Below are 13,380 nucleotides of genomic sequence, written 5' to 3' on the forward strand. Positions count from 1 at the left end.
GTCAGGGAGAATCTAAAGTTTAAAAAATGTCATGGCATTGATCCCCATTGGTTTCGTTATAATGTTTGAGTCACTCAGATAGCATAAGAACACGACATAAGTAATTGCAAAATGTGTAGAATTGCAGGAAATTGGCTTTAAAACTGACATCTTTTTCTCTCAGCCCCATTACAAAAAATGTATAGAATTGCAGGAAATTCAATTTTAAAGTAACTGCCAAGTGAAAATCGCACTTTTTAAAAGTTCGTATTCGGTTAACTCACACCCAAACAATGTTGTTGACTCGTCCTATACCTGTATTTGTGGTCAAAGCATAAATGTAACAAAAACACTTCCAAAAACCCCACCTCAAACAAAAATGCTTGCTATTTCTTCATAGAGTATGATGTAATACTCATAGACATTAAAACCAGTAGATCGTGATAGTGCTGACGTCCTCCACATATTTCTATTGAAATCTCCAGATGGTGCATGAAGCCGGAAGTATTTTAATTTGAAGCGCGCCATATTGCTGAATGGGGCTAAGTTCCACACAAAAAATCGCTAATGATCCGTAAGTGTCCGTAACTAGCAAAGGATCATGGTTGATGTAGTGGTTTTCATCCTGCCTGAGAGAGTCAACCCAATGCTGCTAGATGATATCGCCGTCAATACCGGATACCAAGTGCAAAGAGCGTACATGAGGGTGCGAGTCTCCTCATAGCCTACCCATCGTGATTGGTCGCACATGGTCCTGTGTGATGACAAATTTAATAGTCAGAATATATTACTATCTAATTAATTATCTCGATTTTTTTTCCCGAACTTTAAAATAATTCACTGTGGTGATCGAACTTGATCATAATAAACACATTTTAGAGCCCAAAACAGCCGCCCCCCAAAAAATGTTGGGCCGTTATGCCAATCATAATTTTTTCTTTTTTCTTTTCATCATAATTTACATAGGCTTTCTAGGGTTGATCAGGGCTTTTGGCACCGCTAGGTTGTACGCAGTAGCCGACTAGCAGAGCTCATGACTTCACACTCCAGACCGGACACTGGGGGCCTGGTAATACTCCTCAGCAGGATGAGTTGGCCAGTCAGCGGTCTAAAGGAGGATGAGCTAGCCAGTCTACAAGTGTGAATATTTTTAATGGCCGGTATATGCCCACACCATTCCAACACAGAAAAGCTGCTTTTTAACATACTTAATTCCAATTTTTTGTAAGGAAAACTATTTAACTTATATTGTAAGTAATTGTAGGTTATATTTCATAGAAATCTAGAAACACTCTAAAAATCGCTATTGGCCACCCCCCCACCATGCTAACCTTGCCACCGCTGCATACAAAATCCTAGGGGAAACACTGTTATGCCATTGTGTGTGATTTCATTAGTGCGATTCACATTTGTATCATTATGTCTGGTGGTGCTACAGCAGATGTTGGTCAGCTTTGTGTGTGTGTGAGAGAGAGCTTTGTGGGGATGCGTGTGCGTGGAGAGGGGTTGGGTGGGCTTATCCAAAACTCCTGCTGTCGGTTTAATCCCCTGGCGTGTGTGTGTTTACGTGCCCACACACACTCTGAGACAGTAAACACACACAAATACACAGTGTTTAGTATGTCAGTGTGTCAGAGGGTTTTTCAGCACCCCCCTTTCAGTCAAGGCCTACCTGTCAATCATGCAGTAGGAATAGCCAGGCTGAAACCACTTACCCAATAAATACCTAATTGTATTTGTGTGTTGGTAGTCAAAATACAAGTATTTATTTTGGGAGGGTATCTTGTATGGACATTGATTGACCAACACATGACATGATGTATTGGTCTTTATCGCTACTGATGAGTGGGTAAGTTCGTTTTGTATGACCCGGTGTCCCAGGTGTGGAGATTTCATTTAAGGATCAATGAAATGGTCTAAGTAAGCAATCATTTTAGGTGGTGTGGTATTTGGCCAATATGCCACTATTGCCTGGATTCAGCCCTTAGCCGTGGTACATTGGCAATATACCATAAACACCTGAGGTGCCTTATTGCTATTATAAACTGGTTACCAAAACATTTATGTTTACTGCTCTAATTACATTGGTAACCAGTTTATAATAGCAATAAGGCACCTCGGGGGGTTGTGGTATATGGCCAATAAACCATAGCTACGGGCTGTGTCCATTAGAACAGCCCTTAGCTGTGGTATATTGGCCATATACCACACCCCCGTGCGTTATTGCTTAAATATACCACGGCTTTCAGCCAATCAGCATTCAGTGCTCGACCACCCAGTTTATAATGTACAATAGAATATTCTCAATTAGCATCCACTTCTTGGTTGACAGACAAACTTTCCAATAGCAAGGAAGGAGGCGGGATTTCAATATCTTCTCGGATAGAGGTTCATGGACAGTGGACCTCTGCACTCGGTTGGTGCTGAAAATATGTATCGGTTTCGGGCACCTCCGTACAATCTACCTGCCGATATCGTTCGTGTCTTGGATTAAAACACGCCTAGCCGTTTTCTAAACACATGCACCGAAGGCCTCGACCAGTGAAAACGAACAGCTTAGATACTTATCTTTTAGGCGTATACTGTACCGTAATGGAGAAGGACAATGTAGCTATCTAGCCAAATTGCTAACACAGAGGACCCAGCACCAAAACTTCGTATGGAGATTAAAACGGTTATCGATCTAATCTATCAACGGAGGACATTCAACCGTTTTGGGATTTATTCAGTCACGGAGCCGGTGTGAATCCATATAACTAACGTTACAGGTAAATGGCTAGCCAGGTTTGTCAAAATGCTGTTGTGAAAATGGAACCTATGAGCTAATGTTACTGTAGCTAGCTGGTTAAAGGTGGTATCCAACGATAGCTGGCTAGGTAACTCAAACGCTCAGGTGTTGCCACCAAGCTAGCACAGTTTCCTATCTAGCTAGTAGTTAGTTAGCCACCAGAAATGACTAACAAAATATCCATTCCGTACCACTGAAGCTAGCTACATTTTTACAGGGGGCTTTAGTTAGTCATAGACTAGTAACTTTAGTCAATTCATAGTTAGCGAACGTTACCATAACCGACTCTCACTTAACACTGTAGACAGTAACGTTCATGTCTATATTTTCGGGGCAAAGCTGTTGAATCGGAGTCAACGTCCATACAGCCAACCATACCTCGACGTGAGGCTAACTAATATTTATTACGCTAACCTCAAACGAGTTGTGGTTTAGGGTGTCATCTCGATTCGAGCAAGGCCGGGCCGTCAGAACACATCGGGTTGTGCCGCTGCGTCGACCCCAGGTTTGAAGGTATCTTTTCTCAACCTAGACAGGAGAGTGAGTTCGGGGATCCGTTTTGAGGCCTATACAAGAGAGAGAAAGAGTGGAACCGCAGCGATACACACCCAAAAATAGACGGAATGGGTTTGTGAACGAGAATGAGAAAGGGTTTCAAATCATATCGCATTTTTTCACTGAACGTAAACACAAACTAACCTTTTCGATCGGTTGACGAAGCTTCGGTATCACAGATTTAGGAGAAACGTAGAATTGTATATAGCCTACCTACCCATTTTAGATTATCCAACCATTTGTCAGCTTGTATGGTTTTTCAGACTACATGAATGGAATATTTCGCTACCCCAGGTGTGCCAATATAATCGTGGGATTACATGAGGCTCCATGCCTGTGTGTGTCAAACCATACACACAATTTGGAGGTGTGCTAGCTAGTATTCACCAAGTCCCAAAAAAGTCACGTTTGTGATTTAACTCCTTTCACTATTATTGTCCCCCTGGCTACATATGCAGCATGACGTCCACCTCATAATGTTAAATCACATGCTGTACTAAGGCCTATCCCGTGGCAGACCAGTTACCAACCTGCAGTTTTGTGTGGGGGTGTTGCCTAGCCCTGGTAGCACATGCTTGTGTGGTAACACTTGACAGGGGATCCTGTTGAGGACTGAACACGTGATTGTCATCTCCCCTTCAGCTATTTAGATGGTGTTTTGTGCATGCCCTGTGCAGGAACAAAACGTGTGTTTCTGCAGGCAGGGTCCACCTTGAAACGTGTGAAGTTTGCAGGATAAAGGGTGGATAAGATACAAATGAGCTGTGAGGTCGCAGTAAAATCCTTCCTGGAAGGGAAGGAAATATAATTCAGAGAGGGAATAATAGAAGGGGCATGTATCAAACAAAAGGAGATGAGGAGCTGAAGCTATTCAAGAGTATTGGGACACATCCGATCATCACCTCCATTCTGATGAATGGGGATTGAATGATACACTCAGGGAGTGAACAGCTGTACTCATGTGTACGGCTGCCAGCGGATTCCAGGCTCCGGGGCGCGATGACTCACTCTGGGCTGCAGACCTCTGCCACCCCATCGATCACGATACGCACGCAGTCCATTTGAATGCAAATGTATGCACTTCTCCTCAGCTACCCCACTGGTCGAGGAGAAGTTGTTAGTGGTGGTGTTTAATGTATTACAGTAACCAGGTTTCCATACAACCTCTTTTTTTATGTGAGGTAAAGTCCATGTTGGATTAAACATGTCTCTACAGGCCTGATGGGAACAGCAAATTTGTCGGTAAAACTTTTCAAATGCCGACAAAACAAAATACGCAAGACAAGGTGGGATCTTTTTGTGTCTGTAATATGAATTATGTAAGAAATGGCGGTGGAAATGCCTGTTTGCAGAAATACTGATATAATAACCATCATATCGAAGTTAATTTGGAGTCACGTGATGATATTTTGTTAGATCCGCCCGATGGGACTCTGGGAATAAAGCAGTTTATTAGGTTACAGATGAAATAAATGATGAACTTCACAGGGTGGCGCACGTGATGAGCTTGATACTCCTTTCCAAACACAATTTTTTTGCTGTCTTATTCTGCTGACATAATTGATGCTTGACTGCGGTTGGACAAATATAAATAATCCGCTATTTTGTCTAGGGGGGGGGGGGCATTGGCTATATAGCGCAATTTCTTTTGTCACAAAACCGTCAGTGGAGTTGAAAATGTTATTGGAAACCCATTTAACTTGTACTTTTTATTCGGTACATGGGAATTTCACCGCAAAGGTAATTTTTATGTGCGCTATGCCCTGTTGGGGAAATGCGCATATTGTTTTTATGCTGATTTATTTTGAATATTCTCATGGAAATCTGTTGCCAATTGGATGGAAACCTAGCTAGTAAAGAGAGGAGCCTGTGCCTACAGTCGTGGCCGGCTGGGCGCTACTGCGGCCGATGAGGGAAGGAGGAAACAGTCATTGTGTTCATGTACTCAACTGCCTTCTTTATTGGGTCTATGTGTATTGTATACACTCATTCTTTCCACCTAACCTCAGTGTTTTGTTTGTCATCGGTTCACTTTTGTGTCAAGGCCCCCTTTCACAGCATCCGTGGCAGATTTGGTCAGAGGTCTCCATGGAAACCAGTTCTTTTGGGCTGGGTGGGGATCTCACTCACACCTAAGAAGTGATAAGGGAAAGAAAACCTTTCTGAATGTGTTGTCGTAGATGCAGGGTAGTTTCAGCGTAAAAAAAAATAACGTTTTTTATTTTACGAACATGACGAGACGAGATGGCCGGGTGTTCGTGCCTTTTTGTGGGGTAACATGGATTCTTAACAACGTGATGAAGCTTTGTTGCTCCTTGCTAAAACAAGCAAGGTGTTGTAGCAATTGAGCACATGTAGAAAGGCGCAGCAGCACACAGAAATACAACCTATGACAGCGCATGCAGTCAGGAGGAGAGGGAGAAATGTGCGTCAAAAATAATATACATTTGAATTGTATTATTATTTGCTATTGTAACGGTTAATATGGAGACTGTGGTCATTTGGCTGGCCAATTAACATCATCTAAAATTCCATCATGTCACAGCCCTACTCAGATCATAAGTATATTTTGCTGCAAGAAGGAACTGTAAGGACTTTGGTTTGTCAGTTGTGGATATTGTTTCAACCACCAGATGTAGTGTGACAGTCAAGGGGTGTTCTGAATTAATTAATGAATGTACTTCATTATTCCCCATGGATTGGGGGGGGGGGGGGGTCATGTAAATGGAATGATGGCTGAACATGTAGAGACAGAGAGATAGGGAGTTCAATGTCCCTGAGCCATGAGGTCATGTAGTCTAGAGACAGACGCGCAGCTGTTGTACATACACATTTACACCTTTGCGTCCAATTACATTGTTCCCCGCTGAGTGTGATGATGTAGGTGAGCATGCCCTACAAGGAAGGCATCAGCTTGTTTTACCCAGCAGCCACCTGAAAAGAAGAGGAAGTGATGTTGATCATTAGCTAATCCTTGTGGAATCTGACCGTGTCAGAATAGGCTAGCTCTCTCTTTCAGTTTCTCCCTCTCAGCGGTTATCTGTGTCAGTCTTCAAAGCATCTCCTCGCCTCCTCAAAACGCATTGGCGGAGAAGGCCTGAGGGGAGGTACCTTGGATCTTCTCCCCTCCAATGTGATTTGAGAAAGGCGAGGAAAGATGAATTGAGGGGGAAAATCCCAGATGAAGCAGCTAGTTTGTTGGTTGAGTCAGTGGGAGGTCCTCCACAGCTAGGTCAATGGTCCAGAAGTCAGGACTTCTCCTGGACAGTGGACACCAGCAAGAGAGAGAGAGAGACACTAGAGAGTTGAACACAGACCCGTTTAGGAGAATACTTGTAAAAATGCATCCTTGTTTCCTTGAAGTTTGACAGGTTTAACAGGATTACGGTAGAAAAGCATAAATGAAGATAGATGGGTGGTTCTAGGTTTTGTAGTAGATCCAGACTACATATATACAGCAGCAAGAAAGTATGTGAACCCTTCGGAAGGACCTGGATTCCTGCTTAAATTGGTGATACAATTTGATCTGATCTTCGTCTAAGTCGCAACAATAGACAAACACAGTCTGCTTAAACTAATAGCACCCACACAATTAAGTTGTCATGTCTTTATTGAACACACCGTGTAAATATTCACAGTGCAGGGTGGGAAAAGTATGTGAACCCTTGAATTTAATAACTGGTTGACCCGCCTTTGGAAGCAATAACCTCAACCAAACGTTTTCTGTAGTTGCGGATCAGACCTGCACAACGGTCAGGAGGAATTTTGATGTCTGGTGTGGATCGCTCTCTTAAGGTCATGCCACTGCATCTCAATCGGGTTGAGGTCAGGACTTTGACAGGGCCACTCCAGAAGGTGTATTTTTTTCTGTTGAAGCCATTCTGTTGTTGATATACTAATGTGTTTTCGGGTCGTTGTCCTGTTGCATCACCCAACTTCTGTTGAGCTTCAATTGGAGGACAGCCTACATTCTCCTGCAAAATGTCTTGATAAACTTGGGAATTCATTTTTCCGTCGATGATAGCAAGCTGTCCAGGCCCTGAGGCAGCAAAGCAGGCCCAGACCACGATGCTCCCTCCACCATACTTTACAGTTGGGATGAGGTTTTGATGTTGGTGTGCTGTGCCTTTTTTTCTCCATACATAGTGTTGTGTGTTCCTTCCTTTTGCTAACTTCAGACGTGCAGCAATGGTTTTTTTGGACAGCAGTGGCTTCTTCCGTGTTGTCCTCCCATGAACACCATTCTTGTTTAGTGTTTTACGTTTCGTTGACTCGTCAACAGACATGTTGGCATGTTCCAGAGATTTCTGTAAGTCTTTAGCTGACACTCTATGATTCTTCTTAACCTCATTGAGCATTCTGCGCTGTGCTCTTGCATTCATTTTTGCAGAACAGCCAGGCCTAGGGAGAGTAGCAACAGTGCTGAACTTTCTCCATTTATAGACAATTTGTCTTACCGTGAACTGATGAACATCAAGGCTTTTAGAAATACTTTTGTAACCCTTTCCAGCTTTATGCAAGTCAACAATTCTTAATCTTAAGTCTTCTGAGATCTCTTTTGTTCGAGGCGTGGTTCACATCAGGCAATGCTTCTTGTGAATAGCAAACTCACATTTTGTGAGTGTTTTGCGTAGGGCAGGGCAACACTAACCAACATCTCCAATCTCGTCTCATTGATTGGACTCCAGGTTAGCTGACTCCTGACACCAATTAGCTTTTGGGAGAAGTCATTAGCCTACGGGTTCACATACTTTTTCCAACCTACACTGTGAATGTTTAAATGATGTATTCAATATAGACAAGTAAAATACAATCATTTGTGTGTTATTAGTTTAAGCAGACTGTGTGTGTCTATTGTTGTGACATTTTATTTTATGACCAATTTTTGCAGAAATCCAGGTAATTTCAAAGGTTTTGCATACTTTTTTCTTGCGTGTGTATAAACGTCCCTTTTTCAGGACCATGTCTTTCAAAGATAATTCATAAAAATCCAAATAACTTCCCAGATCTTCATTGTAAAGGGTTTTAACACTGTTTCCCATGCTTGATCAATGAACCTTAAACAGTTAATGAACATGTACCTGTGGTATGTTAGTTAAGACACTAACAGCTTACAGACGGTAGGCAATTAAGGTCACAGTGATGAAAATTTAGGACACTAAAGAGGCCTTTCTACGGACTCTGAAAAACACCAAAAGAAACATGCCCAGGGTCCCTGCTCTACGTGAATGTGCCTTAGGCATGCTGCAAGGAGACATGATGACTGCAGATGTGGCCAGGGCAATAAATTGCAACGTCCATACTGTGAGATACGCATAAGACAGCGCTACAGGGAGACAGGACGGACAGCTGATCATCCTCGCAGTGGCAGACCAAATGTAATAACACCACAGAATCGGTACATCCGAACATCACACTTGTGGGACAGGTACAGGATGGCAACAACAACTGCCAGAGTTACACCAGGAACGCACAATCCCTCCACCAGTGCTCAGACTGTCCGCAATGGGCTGAGAGAGGCTGGACTGAGAGCTGTTGTAAGGCAGGTCCTCACCAGACATCACTGGCAATCACGTCGCCTATGGGCACAAACTCACCGTCGCTGGACCAGACAGGACTGGCAAAAAGTGGTCTTCACTGACGAGTTGCGGTTTTGTCTCACCAGGGGGGATGGTCGGATTTGCGTTTATCGTCGAAGGAATGAGCGTTACACTGTACTCTGGAGCGGGATCGATTTGGAGGCCAATCTGGTGCAGTCCATGAGGAGGAGATGCAATGCAGTACTTAGTGCAGCTGGTGGCCACACCAGGTACTGACTGTTACTTTTGATGTTGATCCCCCTTTGTTCAGGGACACATTATTCCATTTCTGTTATTCACATGTCTGTGGAACTTGTTCAGTTTATGTCTCAGTTGTTGAATCTTGTTATGTTCATACAAATATTTACACATGTTAAGTTTGCTGAAAATAAGCGCAGTTTACTTCTTCAAAGTAGCTACACTTTGCATTGATGACAGCTTTGCAAACTCTTGGCATTCTCTCAACCAGCTTCATGAGGAATGCTTTTCCAACAGTCTTGAAGGAGTTCCCACATGCTGAGCACTTGTTGGCTGCTTTTCCTTCGCTCTGCAGTTCAACTCATCCCAAACCATCTCAATTGGGTTGAAGTCGGTTGATTGTGGAGGCCAGGTCATCTGATGCAGCACTCCATCACTCTCCTTGGTCAAATAGCCCTTACAAAGCCTGGAGGTGTGTTTTGGGTCATTGTCCTGTTGAAAAACAAATGATAGACCCACTAAGCGCAAACCAGATGGGATGGCGTATCGCTGCAGAATGCTGTGGTAGCCATGCTGGTTAAGTGTGTCTTGAATTCTAAATAAATCACAGACAGTGTCACCAGCAAAGCACCACCACACCTCCTCCATGCTTCACGGTGGGAACCACACATGCGTAGATCATCCGTTCACCTACTCTGCGTCTCACAAAGACACAGCAGTTGCAATCAAAAATCTCATATTTGGACTCATCAGACCAAAGGACAGGTTTCCACTGGTCCATTGCTCGCGTTTCTTGGCCCAAGTAAGTCCAAGTCTCTCTTCTTCTGATTGGTGTCCTTTAGTAGTGGTTTCTTTGCAGCAATTCGACCATGAAGGCCTGATTCACGCAGTCTCCTCTGAACAGTTGATGTTGAGATGGGGCTATTACTTGAACTCTGAAGCATTTATTTGGGCTGAAATTTGAGTCTGGTAACTCTAATGAACTTATCCTCTGCAGCAGATGTAACTCTGGGTCTTCCATTCCTGTGGCGGTCCTCATGAGATCCAGTTTCATCATAGCGCATGATGGTTTTTGCGACTGCACTTGAAGAAACTTTCAAAGTTCTTGAAATTTTCCAGATTGACTGACTTTCATGTCTTAAAGTAGTGATGGACTGTTGTTTCTCTTTGCTTATTTGAACTGTTCTTGCCATAATATGGACTTGGTCTTTTACCAAATAGGGCTATCTTCTGTATACCAGCCCTACCTTGTCACAACACAACTGATTGGCTGCAACGCATTAAGAAGGAAAGAAATTCCACAAATGAATTTTTTGAACAAGGCACACCTGTTCATTGAAATGCATTCCAGTTGACTACCTCATGTATCTGGTTGAGAGAATGCCAAGAGTGTGCAAAGCTGTCATCAAGGCAAAGGGTGGCTACTTTGAAGAATTTAAAATATGTTTGGTTACTACATGATTCCATATGTGTTATTTCATAGTTTTGATGTCTTCACTATTATTCTACAATGTAGAAAATAGTAAAAATAAAGAAAAACCCTGGAATGAGTAGGTGTGTCCTAACTTTTGTCTGGTACTGTATATATAATAATCTCAGTCCATCTGTGGTCATGTTAGAGTATCTAGTCATTTCTCAGCACCTGGTACTCACTAGTCATCATCAGATGATCACATACCTTTTACGCTGTAGAGGGGAAGAATACGTATTGTTGGTCACACATGACAGGTTCTGATTGCATATTTCCTAGACAACCCCAGAAATTAGGTGAACGCGGGCAGGGCGTAGCACTGCAATGAATCATATTGTGTGTCTGTGCTTCTGTTTCTCCCCACGGCAGTAAGACCTACTCCGCTGATTAGGCAATCATCCACACTCATGTTACAATCACTCACTCTCGGTGTGTGTGTGTGCCCGTTTTGCCCGCTATGTGTAATCTTTCTCTTGATCTCAGTACTATGCCAGTCTTGACAGAGACAGCCTTTTCCTGGCAAGATGCTACTGCTACAGGCTAACCACCTGTTTTGTGTCCCAAATGGCTCCCAATGTAGTGCACTACTTTTGACCAGGGCCCATAGGGTAGTGCACTTTCTAGGGAATAGGATGCCATCTGGAACAGAGCCTATATCAGTATCCGTGCTGTGTCCCAATACTCCTAGGTTAGCACCTGTTTCACTCCGATAACCATTGGTCTGAGTGATACAAGCCAGTCTTCTCTCTCTTACCAGTAAGGCCAGAGGTGTTCCCGACCATGTGAACTGACTAGGGAAAACTCTGGACCTTATTTATATGGCTATAACTAGCTAGCGCCGTGGTTTTTCCTTGGTCTGGTCGGAAAACTCCTGGTCTGCCTACCTACCTACATGATGATGAAGGGAAGGAGATGAGGATACTAGGAGGTTAATGAATTCGATTGGGACGTAGCCCCAGAGCAGAGGTCTATATATTTTACAAATTCGATTGGAATTTAGCACAAAGCAGAGAAGTTTATATGTTACAGACATACTAGCGATTTAAAAAAATATATATATATATTTTGTCACTATCCTGTCTTTCCCTCCTCCTTATGTTGGAGATGGAGATTCTGTAAGGAGAGTGAGAGAGGTATCAGTCGTAGATGATAGTCATAGACTCGAAGTCCAGAATGAACAGTTAGGGTTAGGCTTACTATCCAAGGAGAAGGTTCGGGGTTGAGGCCTTGCGACAGACTAGCGTCCTGTCTAGGGGGTGTACTAATACCTCAAGCTGCCTCCCACTACAGAAACAGGAGATAGGGCTGGTATCGCCATTCTGGCTCGGAAGAGGCTTACTTGGGCTGTGTCCCAAACTACACCCTAGTTCCTTTATAGTACACTACCTTTGACCAGGGCCCTGTAGTAAGAAAAAAAAAAAAGAAGAAAAAAAGATGGGGCCCAGGTGAAAGCTAGTGCGCTATAAAGGAAACGGAGGTGCCGTTTGGGACGTACACTGAGAAGAACCTGGGCGGTCATGTTACAGGATGTGTATTAGTGTTTGAATGATTCAGGTCATCAGTCTGACTGTCACTGTCACTTCCTGTCTCGGCATAGCTGAGCCTAATATCTATAGGCGTGTCCCCTATTCGTCAGCCTGTTTTAGAAGTACATCACCCTAATTACAGACCTGTCCGGTGTAAGAGGCGGCACATTGGAGAAAAACGTCCTTTTTTTTTTTAAGCGTTGCGCAATGGAATACGTTTTTATTGGACTAGTTGAGTTAGTCCCTCCCTCCCTCTCTGTCTGTTTTCTTCTGTTTGGTGCCTAATGAATACGCCCCCTTGGGAAGGATGTCACAGAGTGACCAGTGTTGAGTTGACTACTTCGACTGTCGAAGGGGAGATAGGGAGCGCCTAATTGGTTGAGGAACAGACAATTCAACCCAATACAATTTAAAGCACTTTGAGATTGAGGGGGGAAATGCTTAGTCACTATAAATGCACTTTTTTTTCTTTTCACGAGTCATGATGATAACCTGCTGACGTTTGCGCTCTAATAAGGACTTAGGACTGTGGTGGTTCAGTGAAATTCATGAGTCTGAATGGAGCTTGATCTCAGGTGCTGTATCTTATCCTCGTCTTCTCACCTGTACAAGGGGCCGTGTTCTGGAGAACTTATTTCAATAGAGGAGGTAGGGCCTTCTGGGAAAAACGGCAAAATGAGCGTTGTTCTTGTGCGAGTTCAGGTTGTACCCTCTGTCTCGAAGGGCGTGCTCTCATTTCCTTCCAACCGTGGCGTCCTTCGCAGGCCCAGAATCACAGTCACTCACATTCACTCAGTCTCACTCTGTGCGTTCACGGTTCACACCCTCTAACATTGGCTGTGTCTGAATGGCACATGGGGCCCTGGCTATAGGACTCAACTCCTGAAAACCGTCACCTCTCAACACCTTGTCAAACGCTGTTTCGAGACGTGGGACAGGACATTCTTATCTATCTATTTTTGTTCTCACACTCCTCCAGATGAATCCCTGGACGGCTAACGGAATATCTGCCAGACCCAATCACACACCTTGTTTTTATGGATTCGTTTTTAGGAACCAGAATGATTGCTGGCCGAGAGAAGAAAATGAAAAAAAATATTGCCCACAGACACACTCGCGGTCGACGAACTCACTCGCTTGTGCACACACAGTGACAGCAGCAGGTAACTTACACAGCAGAAGCGAGGTGAACAACCGAAGCATTCCTGCGAGACTAGTTGGTGCTCGACATTGAATGCTGTTTGTTTACGATGACGTCCCGTACATAGAATTGTCCGTCGTTCA

The 13,380-nt window shown here is 43.6% G+C and overlaps 1 protein-coding gene across 1 annotated transcript in view; it reads left to right on the top strand.

Moving 5' to 3' along the window:
- Positions 1-2,284: 2,284 nt before the first annotated feature.
- zdhhc5a (zinc finger DHHC-type palmitoyltransferase 5a) overlaps positions 2,285-13,380 on the top strand; it is a 38,992-nt gene continuing 27,896 nt past the window's right edge. The window contains exon 1 of the mRNA XM_055909482.1: positions 2,285-2,747. The gene's annotated coding sequence lies outside the window, so the exon portion shown is untranslated. The remainder of the gene's footprint in view (positions 2,748-13,380) is intronic.

This window comes from Salvelinus fontinalis, chromosome 42, assembly GCF_029448725.1.
Source record: "Salvelinus fontinalis isolate EN_2023a chromosome 42, ASM2944872v1, whole genome shotgun sequence".
In the NCBI taxonomy this organism is placed as follows: Eukaryota; Metazoa; Chordata; class Actinopteri; order Salmoniformes; family Salmonidae; genus Salvelinus; species Salvelinus fontinalis.